At 41.6% G+C, this 22,231-nt stretch overlaps 1 protein-coding gene across 2 annotated transcripts in view; it reads left to right on the top strand.

Moving 5' to 3' along the window:
* The window catches only part of galnt2 (UDP-N-acetyl-alpha-D-galactosamine:polypeptide N-acetylgalactosaminyltransferase 2), a 118,251-nt gene that overhangs the window by 5,785 nt on the left and 90,235 nt on the right, over positions 1-22,231 (top strand). The window contains exon 1 of one of the 2 annotated variants that reach the window (XM_073056581.1): positions 4,405-4,463. The exons of the other annotated variant lie outside the window; for it this stretch is intronic. The gene's annotated coding sequence lies outside the window, so the exon portion shown is untranslated. Of the gene's footprint in view, positions 1-4,404; positions 4,464-22,231 lie in introns of those variants that run through there. 2 annotated transcript variants of the gene reach the window in all.

Raw genomic sequence — 22,231 nt, 5'->3', positions numbered from 1 at the left:
AAGAAGGCAATGGCAAACTACCTCTGTAGAAAAATTTGCCAAGAACAATTATGGATAGATCATGAATGCCTGTGTCATACGACACAGTACGTAATGATGATGAATGGCCAATATTGGAGGACGTCTGTTTAAGATGAATGGAGGAAAATTTAGTGGAGATGTCAGAGGTGTTTTTTTTCACATAGCAGGGATGTACAATGCACTGCTGGGGATGGTAGTGGAGACTGATACGTAGGGATATTATGACACATGGATGGGTATAGTTTGTCCTTTGAGAAGAAATTGATCAGTCTTTGCTGATGCACTCTAGAGTTTAGAGGAATGAGAGGTGATTTAATTGAAATGTAAAACATTTTAAGGGGCTTATCAAGATAGATGCATTCTTGGCTGGCTGCATTCCCCAGAGACAGGCACAAGTTTTAAATAGGAGTCTTATTTCTGATTCTGGAGTGAGATGAGAATTTTTTTTTTGCATAAAATGCAGTCAGTTTTTGGAATTCACTAACCAAAGAAACTGTGGCTTGTCTTTTGCTGAGTTATGTTCAAGACAGGAAATGATAGATGTCTGAACATTAAGGGAATCAAGGGATTTTGGTTAACTGTAAGAGATTGGGAGAGTTTAAAATTTCATATTGAATTGCAGAATAGGCAAGAGAGGCTGATTGGCCTTCTCTAGTTCTCTTATGCCCTTATGCTGTTGCAACCTTCATAAATATTAGAAATCTAATGCATATCTTGATTTAGTTCAATGATATTAAAATTTAAAGGATCCATTTTTTATACCTAATCCATATTTCACTGAGATCGAATTCCATCTTTAACAATTTAAACATTTGTTACTAATTTTGACAAGAAACTGGATAGGAAACTAGTTGCATTGATTGACAGAACAATATTAAAGATTGGGTCTATTTGTCACATGTACACGAAACGTACATTGAAATGCATCGTTTGCGTCAAATCAAATCAGTGAGGATTGTGCTGGGCAAGCCCGCAAGTGTTGTCTCATTTCCAGAGCCTACAGCAGCATGCCTACAACTCACTAACCCTAACCATATGTCTTTGGAATGTGGGAGGAAGCTAGAGGAAGCCCATGTCGTCATGGGGAGAAAGTACAAACGCCTTACGGGCAGCAGTGGGAATTGAACCCCAATCATTGATCACTGGTGCTGTATTAGTGTTATGCTAACTACTAGCTACTGTGATATGAACTGAAAATGAATTATTATGAAGGCTTGTTTATGTGTGTGCATTTAGTTAAGACTAACACTAGCGCTAAAAAATCAAGTATCTTCATTTATATCTGAATTAACAGAGTCACTGCTTCATTTTTTCCATTCCTTAGTCCTCAATTAAGTCCCTACTATAGCTGGTTGTAAATACAAGGTGCTCTGGGGATTTGGATCTAAGGACTCAATTTGGTTCAGAATGCTGAAGTTGTTGCTTCTATTGTTTGCATAGGTTCTTTTCTCTTTCTTTGCGGGCACTGGGGGTTTGGTCTTAATTTTTTAAATTGGGTTCTTTCAGGTTCTTTGTTTTGCATCTGCCTGTTAGCAAACACATCTCAAGGTTGTATCATTTATACACTTGTTGATAATAAATGCACTTTGAATGAAGAAACATTATTCTCTCAAGGTCTGCTTGGAGTATGGAACTGGCCAGCACAGTGAATGATTTACAGACATTCACTATAAATTAGTTAAAAAGGTGGTTCTGTAAGTGCAAACGAGAGAAGCAAATGCAGGATATGTTTCTATGAAGAAAGGTGGGTCGAGGATGTTGTAAAGCTCGAACACTGGATGATTATTTGTTACATGTACTTCAAACCATATAGTGATAGTTGTCTTTTGTATCAATGCCCAACACAGTCTGAGGTTGTGCTGGGAGCAGCCCACAAGTGTCACCATGCTTCCAGTGCCAATATAGCATGCCACAACTTACTGACGCTAACCTGTAGGTCTTTGGAATGTGGAAGGAAAACAGAGCAGCCGGAGGAGACGGAGACAAGCTCCCTACAGACAGCTGCTGGAATTGACACCTGACAGACGATTGCTGGTGCTGTGAAGCTTCATGTTAACTGCTATGCCATTGTAAAATGCGCCTCTTAACAAAATTTTTGGTCACCTTTCCATATTTATGTGCATGGCTATTTTGTCTGCTTACACTTGTGTGAAGTGACATAAGGTATTTGTAGGAACATTTTACAAAAAGGTAGTGGATACTGTCTAGTCCATCATGGATAAAATCCTCACCACCAATGAGCACATCTACATGGAGCGCTGTTGCAAAAAAGCCACATCCATCATCAGGGACCCCCACCACCTGGGCCATGCTCTCTTCTCACTGCTGCCATCAGGAAGAAGGTACAGGAGCCTCAGGACCCACACCACCAGGTTCAGGAACAATTATTATCCCTCGACCATCAGGCTCTTGAACCAGAGGGGATAACATCACTCAGCTTCACCTGCCCTATCACTGAACTTGTGGTGATGTTGTGGGGGTGGAACTGGACTCTCTGACGGTGGTGTCTGAAAAGAGGGTGCTGTCCAAGTTGCATGCCATCTTGGACAATGACTCCCATCCACTCCATAATGTACTGGTTAGGCACAGGAGTACATTCAGCCAGAGACTCATTCCACCGAGATACAACACTGAGCGTCATAGGAAGTCATTCCTGCCTGTGGCCATCAAACTTTACAACTCCTCCCTCGGAGTGTCAGACACCCTGAGCCAATAGGCTGGTCCTGGACTTATTTCTACTTGGCATGATTAATTTATTATTTAGTTATTTATGGTTTTATATTGCTATATTTCTACACTATTCTTGGTTGGTGCGGCTGTAACGAAACCCAATTTCCCTTGGGATCAATAAAGTATGTCTGTCTGTCTGAAGTGTTCCTACAGCCTTCCCACTTTCAAGGACTCTTTATCTCATGTTCTCAATATATATTGCTTATTTATTTATTCTTTTTCTTTTTTGTATTTTCGCAGTTTGTTATCCTTTGTACTTTGGTTGTCTGTCCTTTTGGGTACAGTCTTTCAATGATTCTATCGTGTTTCTTGGATTTACTGTGTACGCCCACAAGAAAACAAATCTCAGGGTTGTGTATGGTGACATATATGTACTTTGATAATAGATTTACTTTGAACCTTCACTTTGCTAAAAGTACAAAATAAATACTATTAGCTGTGTCTGATTAGTTCCAGGGGATGGTGGTGGGAGTTAAGGTTGTGGTTGTGGGCGACAAGAGAAATATGTTGGGAAGCAAGACTGCATTAGTTGGAACTTGATCCATGATAGCTGATAGATTGAGTAGTGCAGATTGGTGTGATCTGTCACACTTTATTAATCTTTGCAGTGTAATTATATTTATTAAAATAAATAAAGAAAAACAGTTTAATGGAAACTATGACTACAAGATTCTAAACATCTTCTGATTCCTTCTTCAAACAGCCAAAACCAGAAGTTCTGCTTTCAATAGTGAAATCTCTTTGGGTTTGACAATTGAATGAATTGAATTGAATTGACTTGACTTTATTTCTTACATCCTTCACATACATCAGGAGTAAAATCTTTACGTTACATCTCCAACTAAATGTGCAATCATAGTAATTTATAATATATAGAATAGTCAGTGTAATATAGAGTACACTCAAGTCAGAGTGAATTCATCAGTCTGATGGCCTGGTGGAAGAAGCTGTCCCAGAGCCTGTTAGTCCTGACTTTTATGCTGTGGGACTGCCTCCTGGATGGTAGCAGCTAGAATAGATGGTGGTTGGGATGGCTTAGGTGCCCTATGATCCTATGGGAACAAACAGTAGCTACAACATAAACGCTGCATCCCTAGCGGAAGAGTTTCGGCCCAAAACGTTGACTGTACTCTTTTCCATAGATGCTGCCTGGCCTGCTGAGTTCCTCCAGCATTTTGTGTGTGTTGCTGCATCTCCACCACCTGAATCCTTTCATGGAAGACCCCACAGATATAAGTGACCTGCCTTAAACTATACATATTGCCTAGCCTAGTTAGAATAGCAGTTCGGCTTTAACCAGATGGGCTGAAGGGCTTGTTTATATGCTGTAGTGCTCTATGACTCATAATTAAGATATAATCTTGTTTTAATTTTCAGTAAACATGATGTGCTCTAGAGTTGTACATTTATTTGTAAAGTCACTTTTATTAGGTGTGGTGAGTAAATCTATGTTGTCTCCTAGCCTTATAGGACAAAAGCAAAAGGGAGTGTGAAAGTGAACCTCGCCCTTGTTTTCTTTTCTGTCCTGTTTGCATGTTGGTGACGATATGTGTACGCTACTGTGCAATTGTAGGGTGTGTTGTAATACCGGATGTGTATCCCAGGACATGCCCTCTTCTCATGACTATTAGGAAAGAGGTACAGGAGCCTGAAGATGCATACTCAACATTTTGGAAACAGCTTCTTCCTTTCTTTTATCCAATCTCTGAACGGTCCGTGAGCCTCAGTTTCCTTTTTTTGTGCACTATTTATTTATTTTGTAATTTATAGTAACTATATGTCTTTGTACTTTATTGTTGCTACAAAGTAACAAATTCCAAGTCATATAAGACAGTGATAATAAATCAGATTCTGATTTTTGCCCTTTAGACAAGGTGTTAAACTAAAGCCTATTTACCCACCTGTTACACACACTAAGTGCCGGAGGAACTCGGCAAGTCAGGCAGCATCTATGGAGGGAAATAAACAGTCGTTGTTTCAGGCCAAGACCCTTCGTTGGGACTCTCAGCCTGAATTGTCAACAGTTTATTCTTCTTTCATAGATGCTGCCTAGCCTGCAGAGTTCCTCCAGCACTTTGTATGTGTTACTCTGGATTTCCAGCCTCTGCAGAATCTCTTGTGTTTATAATTTACCCACAGGTGGATGTAGAAGATTATACAAAAGAGTACCGGTAATTTTGTCAATGTTTATTCAGTGATCAGCATCTCTAAAATAGATGATGATGTGGCCATCCTGCTAACTGTGGAATATTGCTGCATGCAAATTGGTTCCTGTTTGCATTATCACACTTCGTGATGTCCTGAGGTTATATTGTGCTCCTTTCTTAAACAGACTTTGATGTGAAACAAATCTATTTCTCTTCTCGCAGACACTGCCTGATCCACTGAGTGTTTCCAGCAACTTTGGTTCTATTTCAGATTCTGGACCTTTGCAGTTTTTCCTTGATTTTCCTTTTACTTTGTCTGCATTGGTCATTTTCTCATTTTACATTGCAATCACTTGAAAATTTTGTGATTAAGATTTATTTGTCAGTTACTTGCATTGATAACCAATGCAGATGAAGGATATGCTGGATGCAGCTCATATGTTGCCATATATTCCAGCGCCAACATAACTTGCCAACCATTTTGTGGGCTCTGCATCGAGGTGTATCATAAAATCAATCCTTGCAGTCTGCCTTTATACCATGCCTATTGGTTATAAAGGGACGCTTTGTAAATAACTGGTGCACTGCCCACGTTGGCTAACGTGTTTAAAAATTACTTCCACACCCAGCACATTTTTGACACAGTGCCGGTGTGGATCAGAGTATGTAGCTGAGTTGATTCTTTGAAGGACAGGTTGGTGCTGGATCTACATTCAGTGTTATTTTCCACCCCCCCCCCCCCCCCCCAGAATTACAAGCCTTTTATTAATCCTTTGCAATCAGATTGTAGGCGTAGCTGCAATATTGGAGTTTAATGCCTGTCCCTAGTTACCGTGGCAACACAGCAGCCTGCGTGATACTGCAGTTGTTTGATAAGGCCCAGTTTATCTCTAGATAAAGAGTTAACCACTTTGGTGTAGGACTGAAATTTGAGATTGGGAAGAAGGGTGCTTCTTTTCTAATGGACTTTTGTGAACTGGGTGTGTTTCTAAGGTGACTTCATAATGTCTGGACTTTTTATTTCCAAATGAAACTCCTCAAATGCTTATCTTAAATTGTCTGGATTACTAGTCCAGAAACATCGATGGTATCCTGTCCCGGGGCTAAATGCTGTTTGTAAGACAGGGTTAGCACCAACAGAATGTCAAATGCTAGGGAATGTTTCATTGTAGTTGGCTAAACCCGAATTAACTGCATTCAATTGGAAAAGGAAAAGTAATTATCACAGATTGATATTGAGCAATATTTAATTGTAAAAAGAACTGCAGAGAGACTTTTGATTCATATATCGTCCTTCATGGCCCCAGAACTCTCAAAAGGCATTGCAGTCTGCCACAAAAGGAGGGAATTTCCAGTGGCTACCCACTTTAATTCAACTTCCCATTTCCATTCTGACATGTCCTGCATTACGTCCTCTACTACTCATACTGAGGCCACACTCGGGTTGGAGTAGTAATATGCGATATTCCAACCTGATGGCATGAACATTGATTTCTCTGATTGCTGGTAATTTCTCCCCCCCTCCCCCTTCCCATTCTCCATTCTGTTTCCCCTCACACCCTTTCTCTTCTCCTCACCTACCCATCTCTTCGCTCTGGTGCCCTTCCCTTTCTTCCATGGTCCACAGTCCTCTTCTATTAGATTCCTCCTTCTTCAGCCTTTTAGCTCTTCCACTAATCACCACCCAGCATCTTACATCACCCTCCTTCCCCAACCCGCCCACCTTCCACCTCACCTGGTTTCACCTTTCACCTGCCAGCTTATACTCCTTCCCTTCTCCTGCCCTCCCCTCCCCTCACCTTCACCTTCTTATTCTGGCTTCTCCTTTCCTTTTCAGTCCTGATGGGGGCTCTTGGCCTGAAGCGTCAAATGTTTACTCCCCTCCATAGATGCTGCCTGTCCTCCTGAGTTCTTCCAGCATTTGTGTGTATGTGATTTCTGGCTTTTGCAGATTCTCCTTTTTATGCATTATAGTCATGTACTTGTGAAGTGATAGACCAGTGGAATTTCAGCAATCAATGCACATAGCAGATTTAACATTTGGGTAAAAGGTGCAGAGAGAATTGGGGAAAGCTTTATCATGCTGAAAATTTATGGACTGGAATCCATCATATGTTGGAACCAGAATGTTGAAGTGCCTTCAAAAGTGAACTGCACAGTTGTTTCAGAGAATATAATTTGGAAGACCAGAGAAGTGGGATTACTTTGCTGGAGCTTAAATAAAGTTGAGATTTTATGAGCAATAATGCTGAGGCTTTATAAGGCATTTCCCAGACCACATTTGGACTATTCTGAGCAGTTTTTGGCCCCATATTTAAGAAAAGACATGCTGGCATTGGAGAGAGTCCAGAGGACGTTCACAAGAATGATCCTGAGATGAAAGGGTTAATGTATGAGGAGCGTTTGATGGCTGTGTGCTGGTACTCACTGCAGTTTAGAAGAAAAAGGTGGGGATCTCATTGAAGCCTATCAAATATTGAGAGGCCTAGATAAAGTGGATGTGAAGAGGATGTTTCCTATAATGGGTGAGCAGGTACAGCTCAGAATAGGAGAACAACCCTTTAGAACAGAGATGAGGAATTTCATTAGCCATAGGGTGGTGAATCTGTGGAATTCATTGCTATGAATGGCAGTGGAGCCAAGTCATTGGGTATATTTAAAGTGGAGTTTAATAGGTTCTTGATTAGTAAGGGTGTCAAAGATTATGGGGAGAAAGAAGGAGAATGGTGTTGAGAGGGATAATAAATCAGCAGACTCAATAGGCCAAATGGGCTAATTCTGCTCCTCTGTCTTACGGTTTTGATCGGTCAGGTAGCCCCCCTTTTGCTCTTGAATTATTCTGCCATTCCACGATGAGATGAAATTCAATAACTTTCATCGTCCCATCTAATCTTGGCATCTTTTGACCCTGCAGCACTCTAACTGTGCTGCATTTTAAACGGCAACCTGAATTATGCTCAAATGTTTGGAGTTGGATTCAAACCCACAAACTCCATGCTGATCGCTAGCCAATAACGAATAGTTAGAAAATATTGCTTTGACCCACCTATGCAAACTATGCAACTGGGCAACTATGGACAGTGATATAGTGGTTAGTGTAGCACTTTACATCAACAGCTGTAAGATTAAGGTTCAATTTCTGCCACTGTCTGTTATAAGTTTGTTCCTTATTCCCGTGACCGTGGGGTTTCCTCCACATACTCCATTTTCTTTCCACATTCCAAAGTTGTGGGCATGCTGTGTTGGTGTTGGAAGGATGGTGACACTTGTGGGCTGCCCCCAGCACAGCTCGGACAGTGTTGGTCATTGACGCAAGACAAACATTTCACTGTCTGTTTCAATGTACACATGACAAATAAAGCAAATCTTTATCTTTGCATCATGTATTGCAATCAGGAAGTATTTTCAGTGGGAAAATCCTGTTATAGATAAACAGTACTGTCATTGAAACATCTCTTGCCCTTGACTTGTGTCCAAGTGACTGAAAGTGTTTGCATGAGTGCATTGCTTTGTTTGTGTCCTTGCAGCTGAATGTCACTTCTTAAAAGTTGTGTTAAATACAGTTGAAGAATTCAGTGTGCTGATCTTTGTATGGTACTTTTTAACTGCTGGCTATTTAATTAAAAAAAATCTGATGTGCAGCAAAGTAGTGAATATACAGAACATATTAAATTTATTTTGAAAACTCCTTTTGTACTTAAAATTCTTTGTCAACTGTAAGTTGATTTTAAGTTAAAGGAAGTACTTGTAGATTAGGAGGTTGATTGCAGGAATCTACAATGATTTATTTTCCATTAACTCTGGGTATTTCCATGCTTTTAAATAGAACCAAATGTTTAAAGATTCTCATTTTTTGCTTATCTCTTCCCAAGTTTTTCAAGGGATGCCTTTTTTTGTGATGTTGATTCTACCCACCAGGCTCTACCTACTTATAGCTATCTCATCTAAATCAAATACCTGAAAGGCCAAGGTAACTTGCTCACTTTTATACCATATGACATAATAGCAAAATTAGCCTATTTGACCAATCAAATCTGCTCTGCCTGCCATTCCATCATGGCTGATTTATAATCCCTGTCAAACCCGTTCTACTGCCTTCTCCCTCTGACCTTTGATACCCTTATTAATGAAGAACCTATCAACCTTTGCTTTAAGTATACCCTGTGACTTGGCCTCCACAGCTGTCTCTGGCTATGAATGCTGCAGTTTCACCAACGTCTGGCTAAAGAAGTTCCTCCTCATCTGTGTTTCAAAGGGCCGTCCTCGTATCCTGAGGCTGTGATCTTTGTTCACTATATGGCAGTGTAGCGCTTAGTGTAACGCTTTGCCATGCCAGCGACCCGGGTTCAGTTTTACTGCTGTCTGGCAGGAGTTTGTATGTTTTCTCATGAACAGGTGGATTTCCTCTGGGTGCTCTGGTTTCATCTGGGTAATCCGGTTTCCTCCCACATTCCAAAGATGTTTGGGTTTCTAAGTTGTGAGCTTGCTATGCTGGTGCCAGAAGTATAAACATTTGTGGGCTGCCCCCAGCTCATCCTCAGACTATATTGGTTGCTGAAGCGAAATGACACATTTCACTGTATGTATGTTTTGATGTACATGTGACAGTTATTTTAAAAAAATCTCTGTAGATGCATTGTAGGGGCAGTGAAGTACAGTTGAAGTGTGATCGCTGTTCAGGAAACATGTAGGCAACTTCAGGCATGGTAGTTATGACACCACCAGTGTTCCAGGCTTAATTCCACTGCAGTCTGCAAGGAGTTTTTACCTTGTCCTCGTGACTGCTTTGGTTTCCTCTGGGTGCTTCGATTTCTTTCTACATTCTAAACATGTATGGGTCAGTAGTGCTTATGTGGGTGTAATTTGGCTTGTTAGTCACAAGGGTGTGTTACCATGCTGTATCTCTGAATAACTAAAAAGTTGCACAAAGCAAGGTGCCATGAATAGGAATGTGGCAATGCCAAGATGACCTATTTGACTGATCTTTGACCATAAGGCATAGGAGCAGAATTAGGCCATTGGCCCATTGAGTCTGCTCTGTCATTCAATCATGGCCGATCCTTTTCTATCCCCTTCTCAGCCCCACTCCCCGGCCTTCTCCCCTTAACCTTTGATGCCGTATCCAATCAAGAACCTATCAGTCTCTACCTATCAACCCAGCGAACTGAACTCCGCAGCTGCCTGTGGTAACAAATTCCACAAATTCACAACCCTCTGGCTGATGATTTCAACACATCTCTGTTTTAAATGGATGCCCCTCCATCCTGAGCCTGTGCCCTCTTGTCCGAGACTCCCCTACCATGGGAAACATCGTTTCCACATCTACTCTGTCTCGGCCTTTCAACATTTGAAAGGTTTCAGTGAAGCCTCCTCATATCTTTCTAACTTCCAGTGAGTGCAGACCCAGAGCAGTCAAATGTTCCTCCTATGATAACCCTTTCATTCCCAGAATCATCCTTGTGAATCTCCTCTGAACCCTCTCCAATGCCATCACATCTCTTCCTAGATGATGAGCCCATACTGTTCACAATACTCAAGGTGAGGCCTCCTCAGTGCCTTAGAAAGCCTCAGCATCATATCCCTGTGCTTGTATTTGAGACCTCTGGAAATTAATGCTAACATTGCATTTGCCTTCCTCACTACCAACTCAACTTGCAAGTTAGCCTTTAGCGTACTCTTTATAAGAACTCCCAAGTCCTTTTGTATCTCAGAGTTTTGGATTTTTTCTCCATTTAGAAAATAGTCTGCACACTTATTTTGTGTTTTGTCAGCACTACCTGCCCCTCCACCAATCTTCGTATCAACTGAAAACTTGGCAAAAAAACCATTTATTCCATTGTCCAAGTTATAGATATACATCATAAAAAGAAGTGGTCTCAACAGCAACCCCTGCAGAATGCTAGTAGTCACTGGCAGCCAACCAGAAAAAGATCCTTTTATTCCCACTCGCTGACTTACCGATCAGCTAATGCTTTTTGTTCTCCAGTCCTGCCAAAAGGTTTTGGTCCGAAACATCGACATATTTTTTTCATGGATGCTGCCTGGCCTGCTGAGTTCCTCCAGCATTTTGTGTGTGTGTTAGCCAATGCTATAACCATGTTAGTAATGAAGTAAGTAACTTCCCAGTAATACCATGGGCACTTAACTTGGTAAGCAGCCTCATGTGTGGCACCTTGTCAAAGGCCTTCTGAAAGTCCAAATCCAGGGAAGGGAAGAGACAGTGAGTATAGGAATAGATTGAGGTGGAGGATAAATGCATGGCTGAAGGATTGGAGCAGAGGGCAGGGATCCACATTTCTGGATCATTGGGACCTCTTTTGGGGCAGGTGTAACCTGTGCAAAAAGGATGGGTTGCACTTGAATCCCAGGGGGACCAATATCCTGGTGAGGAGGTTTGCCAAGGCTATTGGGGAGAGTTTAAACTAGAATTGTTGAGGGGTGGGAACCGAACTGAAGAGACTAGGGAAGAGGAGGTTGGCTCATAAGTAGAGAAAGCTTGTAGACAGTGCGAGAGGGAGGATAGGCAGGTGATAGAGAAGGGACACACTCAGACCAAAGGTTTGAGATGTGTCTATTTTAACGCAAGGTGTGTTGCGAACAAAGCTGATGAGCTTAGAGCGTGGATCAGTACTTGGCGATATGATGTGGTGGCCATTACAGAGACTTGGATGGCTCAGGGACTGGAATGGTTACTTCACGTGCTGGGTTTTAGATGTTTCAGAAAGGACAGGGAAGGAGGCAGAAGAGGTGGGGGCATGGCACTGTTGATCAGAGATAGTGTCACGGCTGCAGAAAAGGTGGATGTTATGGATGGATTGTCTACGGAGTCTCTGTGGGTGGAGGTTAGGAACAGGAAGGGGTCAATAACTTTACTGGGTGTTGTTTATAGGCTGCCCAATAGTAACAGGGATATTGAGGAGCAGATAGGGAAACAGATTCTGGAAAGATGTAATAATAACAGAGTTGTCATGATGGGTGATTTTTATTTCCAAATATTGATTGGCATCTCCCTAGAGCAAGGGGTTTAGATGGGGTGGAGTTTGTTAGGTGTGTTCAGGAAGGTTTCTTGACACAGTATGTAGAAAAGCCTACAAGAGGAGAGGCTGTACTTGATTTGGTATTGGGAATTGAACCTGGTCAGGTGACAGATCTCAGTGGGAGAGCATTTTGGAGGTAGTGATCATAATTCTATCTCCTTTATGACAGCATTGGAGAGAGATAGGAACAGACAAGTTAGAAAAGCGTTTAATTGGAGTAAGGGGAATTATGAGGCTATCAGGCAGGAAATTGGAAGCTTAAATTGGAAACAAATGTTCTCTGGGAAAAGTACGGAAGAAATGTGGCAAATGTTCAGGGGATATTTGTGTGGAGTTCTGCATAGGTACGTTCCAATGAGACAGGGAAGTTATGGTAGGGTACAGGAACCGTGGTGTACAAAGGCTGTAATAAATCTAGTCAAGAAGAAAAGAAAAGCTTACAAAAGGTTCAGAGAGCAAGGTAATGTTAGAAATCTAGAAGATTATAAGGCTAATAGGAAGGAGCTTAAGAAGGAAATTAGGAGAGCCAGAAGGGGCCATGAAAAGGCCTTGGCAGGCAGGATTAAGGAAAACCCCAAGGTATTGTGAAGTATGTGAAGAGCAAGAGAATAAGAATGAAAGAATAGGACCTATCAAGTGTGACAGTGGGAAAGTGTGTATGGAACCGGAGGAAATAGCAGAGGTACTTAATGAATACTTTACTTTAGTATTCACTGTGGAAAAGGATCTTGGTGATTGTAGTGATGACTTGCAGCAGACTGAAAAGCTCCAACCTCATTTTCTTGTGATCCTAAATCCACTCTCACCTCTCTGTTATTTTTTTACATACTTGAAAAAGCTTTTACTATCCACTTTGATATTGTTTGCTAGTTTGCTTTCATATTTCATCTTTTCCCTCCTAATGATTCTTTCAGTTGCTTTCCATAGGTTTTTAGAAGCTGCCCAATCCTCTATCTTCCTGCTAATTTTTGTTGTGTGCCCTCGATATTTTGCTTTTACTTTAGCTTTGATTTTCCTTGCCAGCCACCGTTGTACTATTTTGCCATTTGAGTGTTTCTTTGTTTTTGAAGTACATCGATCCTGCACCTTCCTCATTTTTCCCAGAAATTCAAGCCTTTGCTGCTCTGCTTTCATCCCTGCCAGCATCTCCTTCCAGTTTACTTATGCCAGCTCCTTCTCTCATACCACTGTGATTTCCCTTACTCACTGAAATAATGCTACATCAGACTTTACTTTCTCCCTATCAGATTTAAAGTTGAAATCATCATATTGTGATCACTGTCCCCTAAGGGTTCTTTTACCTTAAGCTCCCTAATCGCTTCCAGTTCATTACATGACACCCAATCCAGTGTAGCTGATCCTCTAGTCGGCTCAATGACAAACTGCTCATCTTGTAGGCATTCAACAAATTCACTCTCTTGAGATCCATTACCAACCTGATTTTCCCAATCTACCTGCGTGTTAAAATCTCCCATGACTATCATGACATTGCCCTATTTCCTGTTGTAATCTGTGATCCACATCCCAGCTACTGTTGAGAGGCCTGTATATAAGTGCCATCAAGGACCTTTTACCCTTGCAATCTCTTAACTCAGCCTGCAAGGATTCAACATCTTCTGATCCTATGTCAATATTTCTACTGATTTATTGCCATTCTTTACCTTCAGAGCCATGTCAACTCTTTTGCCTATCCTCCTACCCCTTCAATACAACGTGTAACCTTGGACATTCAGCTCCCAACTACAACCATGATTCAGTGATGGCCACAACATCATACCTGACAATCTGTAATAATGCAGCAAAATCATCCACCTTATTTCTTAGACTCCATGCATCGAGATTTAACACTTTGGGTACTGTATTTGCTACTCTTTTTGATTCTGCATCCCTAATGCACTGGTACTCACCCTCCTGGTTGCAGTTTTGTCCTATAATCTGCCTGCCCTTCCTGACAGTCTGACTGCATGCTGTTTTTATTTATTTTTTTACCCATCCGTCCTATCCTGAGTCCCTTCACTCCTGTTTCCACCCCCCCGCCAAATTAGTTTAAAGCCTTCCCAACAGCTCTAACAAACCTGGCATCAAGAATATTGGTCCCCCTCGGGTTCAGGAGCAATTCGTCACAGGTTATACCCCCCATCCCCCAGAAGAGGTCCCAATGATCCAAGAGCCTGAAGCCCTGCCCCCTGCACCAACTTCTCAGCCATACCTTTATCTGCCAAGTCATCCTGTTTTTACCCTCACTGGCATGAGGGCACAGGTAGTAATCCAGAAATTACCACCCTGGTATTCTTGATTCTACATCATTCAAGATTCCAGAGTGATGTGTGTGATGGAGAACACACAGTAAATCTCCTCCTTACACATGCGTGTTTATACACACATGAACATTGTCTTGTCATTCTGCTTTAGTTGCGCTAAGGGTACGCACTCCAGTGTCTTCCCAGGTATATTTTCATAATGGTTCCCAAACCGAGCTGATGTGCTCAGGTTGGCTTTATGGTGCTTTTCCCACCATACACAATGGAATATTCCTTTTCTTCAGTAATGGGGATGTGTATATGTTGTTTGCATACTGTATTTTAAGGTTGTAGGGTGCATCATATTCTAATTCATGTGTAGTCTTAACTTTGTCATTAAAGATAGTATGTCCAAGTGCTAAATTTAAAAAAGAGCTGATCGCCCTCAGTACGAGAGAGAGAGATGCGGGTTGCCAGGAGGGCACACTGGACAAGAATAAGTACGGAGCTATTACTTTTTTCTCTGGTAGATAGCTTTTTGTAAATATTGGCAGTTTTCTTTTTACTATTTTTGCTAATTTTTTTAAGTTTGATTTTTGACGCACCTAATAAAGATTCTTGCACTAAAGTGCTAAGCGACTCCAGACATTTTTTATTTGGTCTTAACCCACATATCTTAACTATGTCATAGGATATTTTGCATCCTTGCACAATGCCGGGTCGGACCTTGGTTTAACATTTTTTAAGGATGTGTCTGTGACAATGAAGCAATCCTTGGTATTAGCAGTTAAAGTACACATCAGATTTGTGCTGATGACTGAAGTGAGACTCAAAATCATGGCTTCCTGACTCATCAGCAAGAATGCTGCCCACAGAGCCACACTGACATGTTCATGCAATGTCAAATGGTGTCATACTTAAATGAATCACTCCTTGGAAGCCAGCGGAATCTAGATCAGTCGGAATAATTTGTTAAACTTGCCTGAAAGATCCCATTCATCCAATCCAAACTAATGAAACATGGGTTGGGTTTTGTAAATGGTGCAGAAATGACTGAAAAATTGGGGTGCTGGGAATTTGAAACAAAAACACGACCAGTCAGATTGTTCGCCTTCAATCTTGGACCCATTGTAGCAGCCAGAATTCCAGATTACTGATCCGGAGATATCAAATCAATTCCTAATATGGCAAGTGGAGAATTTGAATGCAAATAATTAAATAAATGTGGAATTTAAAATAATTCTCATCTTGGTAACTGCAAGCATAAAACTTGTAGATCATTGTGAACACCCATCCAGATTCCTTACCGTTCAGCAGAGAAGGAAAGCTGCCTTCCTTACCTGCTCTGTGTTATGTGGCTCTAGACCAGTGGTTCCCAACCTTTTTTTGGCCATGCCCCACCTAATCACCTCTAAAATCCTGATGCCCCCTGTGGTGATATATAATTCTTATTATTCAAAAAGTGAACTCCTATTCACCTGGAGGAAGCCTAAAAGACCATTAACTTGGTTTAAACAAGCTTCCAAAGAACATGGCATTCATGAGAGAGAAAAATAAAAGAACCAAAGGACTGTTAAAGTTCTGAGGAAGAAATTACTAAGAAATTGTAAAAAAAAAGAACATTAAGTGATATTAAAATAATAATAATAAATAAATAAAACAATGCCGATTCGTTTCTACAGCATACAAAGACAGATACACCGTTTAAAAGAGATGACGCAATGTACACACCTTCACACCACCAAGAACCGAAAGCTACTGCAAAAAGCAGCATTGGCGCGACCTCGTACGAGTTTCTTACGCGTTTGGACTTGTTCATTCGTTCCTTCCTACATCAGTCAATTCATTAATTTAATTATGAAAGCCATTTGATGGTTGTAATGATGGTGATACACTATATATACAGTACATACGCAACTACACATGTACATACACACAAGAATTTTTATATATGCATACTGTATATACACATATGTATTAACTCGCACACACACTCATACTCACACAGACTTACTAGAAAAAATTCACTGTTAATAACTCATTCTCGAATTGCCCCCCTTAAAAATCAAATTACCCCGCTGTGGGGCGTATGCCCCACGTTGGGAACCACTGCTCTAGACTCACCAAAATACGGTTGTCTTTTAACTCCATGTTCAGTTCAAGAGCGTTTAAGTAGTTTAGGAACAGCTTCTTCCCTTCTACCATCAGATTTTTAAATAGTCCATGAATACCACCTTACTATTTTCATCTCTTTTTTGCACTATTTATTTATTGAATGTATTCTCATTGTAATATATTAGTAATTTTTGATGTGCACCATACTGCTGCTGCAAAACAACAAATTTCACAACATAAGTGATAATAATTCTGATTCTGAAGCACTGAATTGGGAATTGGATTTTAGAATTGGTTTATTGTTGTTGTGTGTACGGAGGCCTGGTAAGAAGTTTGTCTTGCATATTGTTCATACAGACCATATCATTACATAGTGCAGTGTAGAATGAGAGAAACTAATAACAGTGTAGTAGCTACAGAGGAAGTGCAGGTCAACAATACAGTGCAAGGCCATATCTAGAGTTCTAGGGACTCTTAATTTTCTTATAACAGCGTGGTAGAAGTTGTCCTTGAGCCTGGTAGTACGTGCTTTCAGGCTTCTGTATCTTTTGCCTGATTGAAGAGAAAAGTGTCTGGGGTGGGTGGGGCCTTTGATTACACTGGCTTCATTACTGAAGTAGTGAGAAGTATAGACAGAGCCCATGGAGGGCGGGCTGGTTTCTGTGATGTGCTGAGCTGTGTCCACAAACCTCTGAGTTTTATGTTGTTATGTGCAGAGCAGTTGCTATACCAGCCATGATGCATCCAGACAGGATGCTTTCTATGATGCATTGACAAAAAAGTTGGTAAGGGTCATTGGGGACATGATTTTTTTTTAGCTTGATGAGGAAGTAGAGGCATTGGTGAGCTTGCTTGTCCATGACGTTTATATTGTTGGATCAGGCCAGGCTATTGGTGATGTTCACTCCTAGGAACTTGGAGGTCTCAGCCCTCCTGACCTCACTGCCATGAATGCAGGTGGGAACCTGTATACCATTCCCCTTCCTGAAGTCAGTGGCTAGCTCTTTTGTTTTGCTGATGTTGAGGGAATGGTTGTTTTCATGACACCATGTTTTGAAGCTCCCTATCTCCTTCCTGTACTCTGACTTACCACTGTTTGAGATGTGGCCCGCTACAATGTTATCACCTGCAAACTTGCTGATGGAGTTGGAGCAGAATCTGGCCACATAGTCATGAGTGTACCAGGAGTAGGGGGCTGAGGACCCAGCCTTGTGGAGCATAATTTTGTTCAGGGTAATCACGGTGTTTCCTATCCTTACTGATTACAGTTTGTTGATGGGAAAGTTGAGGATACACTTGCAGAGGGAGGTGTTGACTCTCAGGAACTGGAGTTTGGTGATCAGTTTGCTTGGAATTATAGTGTTGAAGGCGGAGCTGTGGTCAATAAGCAATAGTCTAAAGTAGATGTATTTACTATCCATGTGCTCCAGAGATGAGTGCAGGGCCAGGGAGACAGTGTCTGCATAGAAGTAGGTGAATTGCACTGGGTTGAGGTTGTCTGGGAGGCTGGAGTTAATGTGTGCCATGAGCATGTCTCCGGAAACACAGGTTAATAGAGAAAACAAAATATTGATTTGACTGTTTTATTACAGGCCACATTACTGGTCCACCTCAATTAATTTTCAGTATCACCAACTAATCTTGCTCTGCAAGCAGAAGGAACTATTAATTAGTAGAAAAGAACATTAGCACGTGTAGAAACTTTGGTACGTGGTGGATTGCCTATATGCTTTAAATAAACCCAACACTAGTTGTCACCCCTTTCTGATTCATCCTGCCCCAGAACCTCATGTCACTCCAGAGATAATTTCATAATGTATTTGGCCAAGAGTTATTTTCCCCCACAAGAGAAAATCTGCATATGCTGGAAATCCAAGCAACACACACAAAATGCTGGAGGAACTCAGCAGGCTAGGCAGCATTGATGGTTTCAGGCTGAGACCCTTCAGCAGGACCTGGAGAAAAAAAAGATGAGAGAGAGTTAGAAGGTGGGAGGGGAAAGAGAAATACAAGGTGATGGGTGAAACGAAGATGGGGGAAGGGTGAAGGAAAGAGCTGGGGAGTTGATTGGTGAAGAAGATACAGGGCTAGAGAAGGGGGAATCTAATAGGAGAGGGCGAAAGGACATGGAAGAAAGAAAAGGGGAAGGAGCACCAGAGAGGGGCAATGGGCAGGCAAGGAGAGGGGGAAATGGGAATGGGGAATGGTGGGGTGTTTGGGAGGGGGGGGGGGTGGTTGGCCATTACCAGAAGTTCGAGAAATCAATGAACATTCCTTCAGATTGGAGGCTATCCAGATGGAATATAAGGTGTTGCTCCTCCAACCTTAGTATGGCCTCATTGTGACCGTAGAGGAGGCCATGGATTGTTATGTCAGAATGGGAATGGGAAGTAGAATTAAAATGGGTGGCCACTGGGAGATCCCACTTTTTCTGGCAGATGGAACATAGGTGCTCGGTGAAGCAGTCTCCCAATTTACATTGGGTCTCACCAACAGACAAGTAGCTACATCAGGGGCATCATATACAGTAGATGACCCCAACAGACCCACAGGTGAAGTTTCGCCTCACTTATTAAGGACTGTTTGGTAGTGAGGGAGGAAGTGTAAGGGCAGGTGTAGTACTTGATCTGCTTGCAAGGATAACTACCAGGAGGGAGATCAGTGGGAAGGGATGAATGGACAAGGGAGTCACATAGGGTGTGATCCCTGCGGAAGGTGAGGGGAGGGAAAGGTGTGTTTGGATCCCGTTGGAGATAGTGGAAGTTACGAAGAATTATGTGCTGGATGAGGGGGCTGGTGGGGTGGTAGGTGAGGACAAGAGGAACCCTATTCCGGGTGGGGTGAGGGCAGACATGCACGAAATGGAAGAGATGCGGTTGAGGGCAGCATTGATGGTGGAGGAAGGGAAGCCCCTTTCTTTGAAGAAGGAGGACATCTCCTTTGCTCTGAAATGAAGAGCAGATGCAGTGAAGATGGAGGAGTTGACAGAAAGGGATGGCATTTTTACAAGTGACAGTGTGGGAAAGGTATAGTCAGTAGACATTAGTAGATAAGCTGACCATAGATAGAGACAGAGAGATTGAGAAAGGGGAGGGAGGTGACAGAAATGTCTGATGAAGGGTCTTGGCCGGAAACGTCGACTACTGTTTTCCATAGATGCTGCCTGCCCTGCTGAGTTCCTCCAGCACTTTGTGTGTGCTCTTGAAAGTAAGCTCATTTAATAGGTTGAATTTTATTTATGTAGTGATGTTGTTCATGAACTCAATTTGCATTTTGGATAACAATGCATCAGAATCCAGGAACTATTTTGATAAGCACTGTCTTATCTTGAAATTTATATTCCCATGTTAACATGCATATTATCAAGTGGACAATGAGACTGCATCTCTCTGTCCGTGATGCTGCTGCAGCAGGTTTTTCACTATCTGTAGCTCAGTGAACCTATGCCTTTGGCAATAAGCTTGAGTTAATTTGACTGCACTGTTATAGACATACAGCACTGCAATTACAAACTGCATTATCCCTGTCAAAATTGCTTTAGGTGCAAGAGAAAATACCGTGGTGGTAGAGACCTGGGGCACATGACATCTGTTTTATCAGTATTCAGCATTTTTAATTTCATTTATAAATTGTCCAGTCGAAATCCTCTTGATCCCTTAGACTACCCGTTTAAAATAGATTTTCAGATGGTGGTCAACTGTAATTTTTTTAAACTTAGCATATAGAACAGTACAGGCCCTTCAGCCAAATTTTTAACCTACCTCTACACCACCCCTGGCAGTGTGTTCAGTGGACCCACCTCTCTCTGTGTTTTGAAAAAAAAACTAACTCTGACTTCCCACCCCACCCCCCATACTTTACTCCATTCACCCTCAAGTTATGCCTCCTCATATTAGCCATTTCTGTCCTGGGGAAGAAGTCCCTGGCTGTCCACTCTGTCTATGCTTTTTATCGTCTTGTACACCTCTATCAAGTCACTTCTCATCCTCCTGCACTCCAAATAGAAAAGATCTAGCTTGCTCCACCTTTTGTCATTAGGCATGCTCTCCAATCCTGGCAGCATCCTGGTAAATCACCTCTGCACCCTCTCTAAACTTCCACATCCTTCCTGTAATGAGACAACTGGAAATGAGCTTCTCTTAGGTAATTCATGTACATGAGTAAAAGAAGAACATGGACCTTAGAGAGTACAACACTTTTGTAGCTCTATGTGATGAATGTCCCTTTGCAGCTCAGTATTTGTTCAGACATACAGATGGTGCCCAGAGACAGATTTTCTTGTCGTAGAATTTTAGAGCACTGCAGTGCAGAAACTGTTATTCTGCCTCGACTCATCGGCTCTGCACTTGTATCATAGCCCTCCATACACCTTCTGTCCATGTATTTATCTAAACTTCTAAATATTGAAATTGAACCCTTATCCCCCACTTCTGTTGGTAGCTTGTTCTACACTCACACTACCTTCAGAGTGCAGAAATTCCCCCACAGGTTCCCCTTAAATATTTCACCATTCACCCTTAACCTATGACCACTAGTTCTATTGTCACCAAGCCTCAGTGGAAAAAACCTGCTACCATTAAGTCTATCTACACTCCTAATTTTGCATACCAGTTTTGTATACTTGTGAAGAAGTTCAGCTCCACCATGGACGGTCCCAAGCCTGTCTGCAAAAGGAGGTGTGTTGGGTATGGGGCTATCAACCCCATCCCGTTAAAACCCAGAGCTACAGAAACACCACCTGAAGATCTCATTCCTGGAAGAGGAAGGATCTTCAACTAGAAGACATCTGAAGTTGAGTGGTGAGGACAGAAGCCACAGGGCTGATCAACCTTCTATCAGGCCCAGGATAGAGGACTCTGGCAAGTTGCTGTCATCAGCCTATGCCCCAGTAGGAGTGATAGGCTTAGGAAGAAGAAGAAAATGTCCAAACCCAGAGCTGATAAATCAGTTGACCTAATAAATTCAAAAGGATATTTTTTTCCCAAGAGAGTTGGGTGAAAAGGTGAAATTGCTTTTAGAAAGAGTAGCTGAAATGAATAGAAAAGTTGTGTTCAAGAAAAGGTAAATAAACACGTGAAGGGTGAAAAGAAGCAGAGTGGATGGAGGCTTATCTGGCCAGCGTAGACCTTTCTGACTAAAAGTCTTTGACTGAAACTGTATTTTTTTTTTACTCACTCTCTCTCTTGCCACGGATGTTCAAAAATCAAGGTAAAATTATTATCAAAGTACATATATATCACCACACACTACCTGGATATTCATTTATTAGCATGCATTTACATGAAAATACAGAAATGCAGTAACATATATGAAAAACTATATGTAAAGATTGACAAACAACCAATGTGCAAAAGAAGACAAATCACACATTTAAATAAATAATGCTAAGAAGATGAGTTGTAAAATCCTTGAAAGTGCATTTGTGGGTTGTGAAATCAGTTCAGAGTTGTGGTGAATGAAGTTAAGCACATTGGTTCAGGAGCACGATGGCTGTAGGGTAATAACTTCCTGAACTTGATAGTGTGGGGCCTAGGGTTCTACAAAACATTTCCAGTGCTATGTTTTCATTTCAGTTTTCTGGCTCCCATTATATTTTAGTTTAGACTAGTCAGATGGAATAGTTGGCAAATTCTGTACTGTCGACTATGTATTTCTGTGTAAATGACCTATGACTGTAACGATAAAATTCCACTTAATTATGGGGCATGGTCATTGGACTCCAGTTAAGTAACCAAGGGTTCTGGACTAATAGCCTGAGGTTTGAGTTCAAATGGCAGACATAGAATGTAAATTCAGTTCGTAATGTGGAAAACACAACTGTTCTTAGCCATGGTGATAAAGCTATTGGATGGCATTGAGAAGGAATCAGAATCAAAATTATTTTCACTGACAGGCACTCAGTAGCCACTCTATTAGGTACTTGGATCACAGTTCTTCCCCA

This window comes from Hemitrygon akajei, chromosome 9, assembly GCF_048418815.1.
Source record: "Hemitrygon akajei chromosome 9, sHemAka1.3, whole genome shotgun sequence".
Taxonomy (NCBI): domain Eukaryota; kingdom Metazoa; phylum Chordata; class Chondrichthyes; order Myliobatiformes; family Dasyatidae; genus Hemitrygon; species Hemitrygon akajei.
The sequence above is the reverse complement of the archived record's forward strand: the minus strand, read 5'-3'. Positions and strand labels throughout refer to the sequence as shown.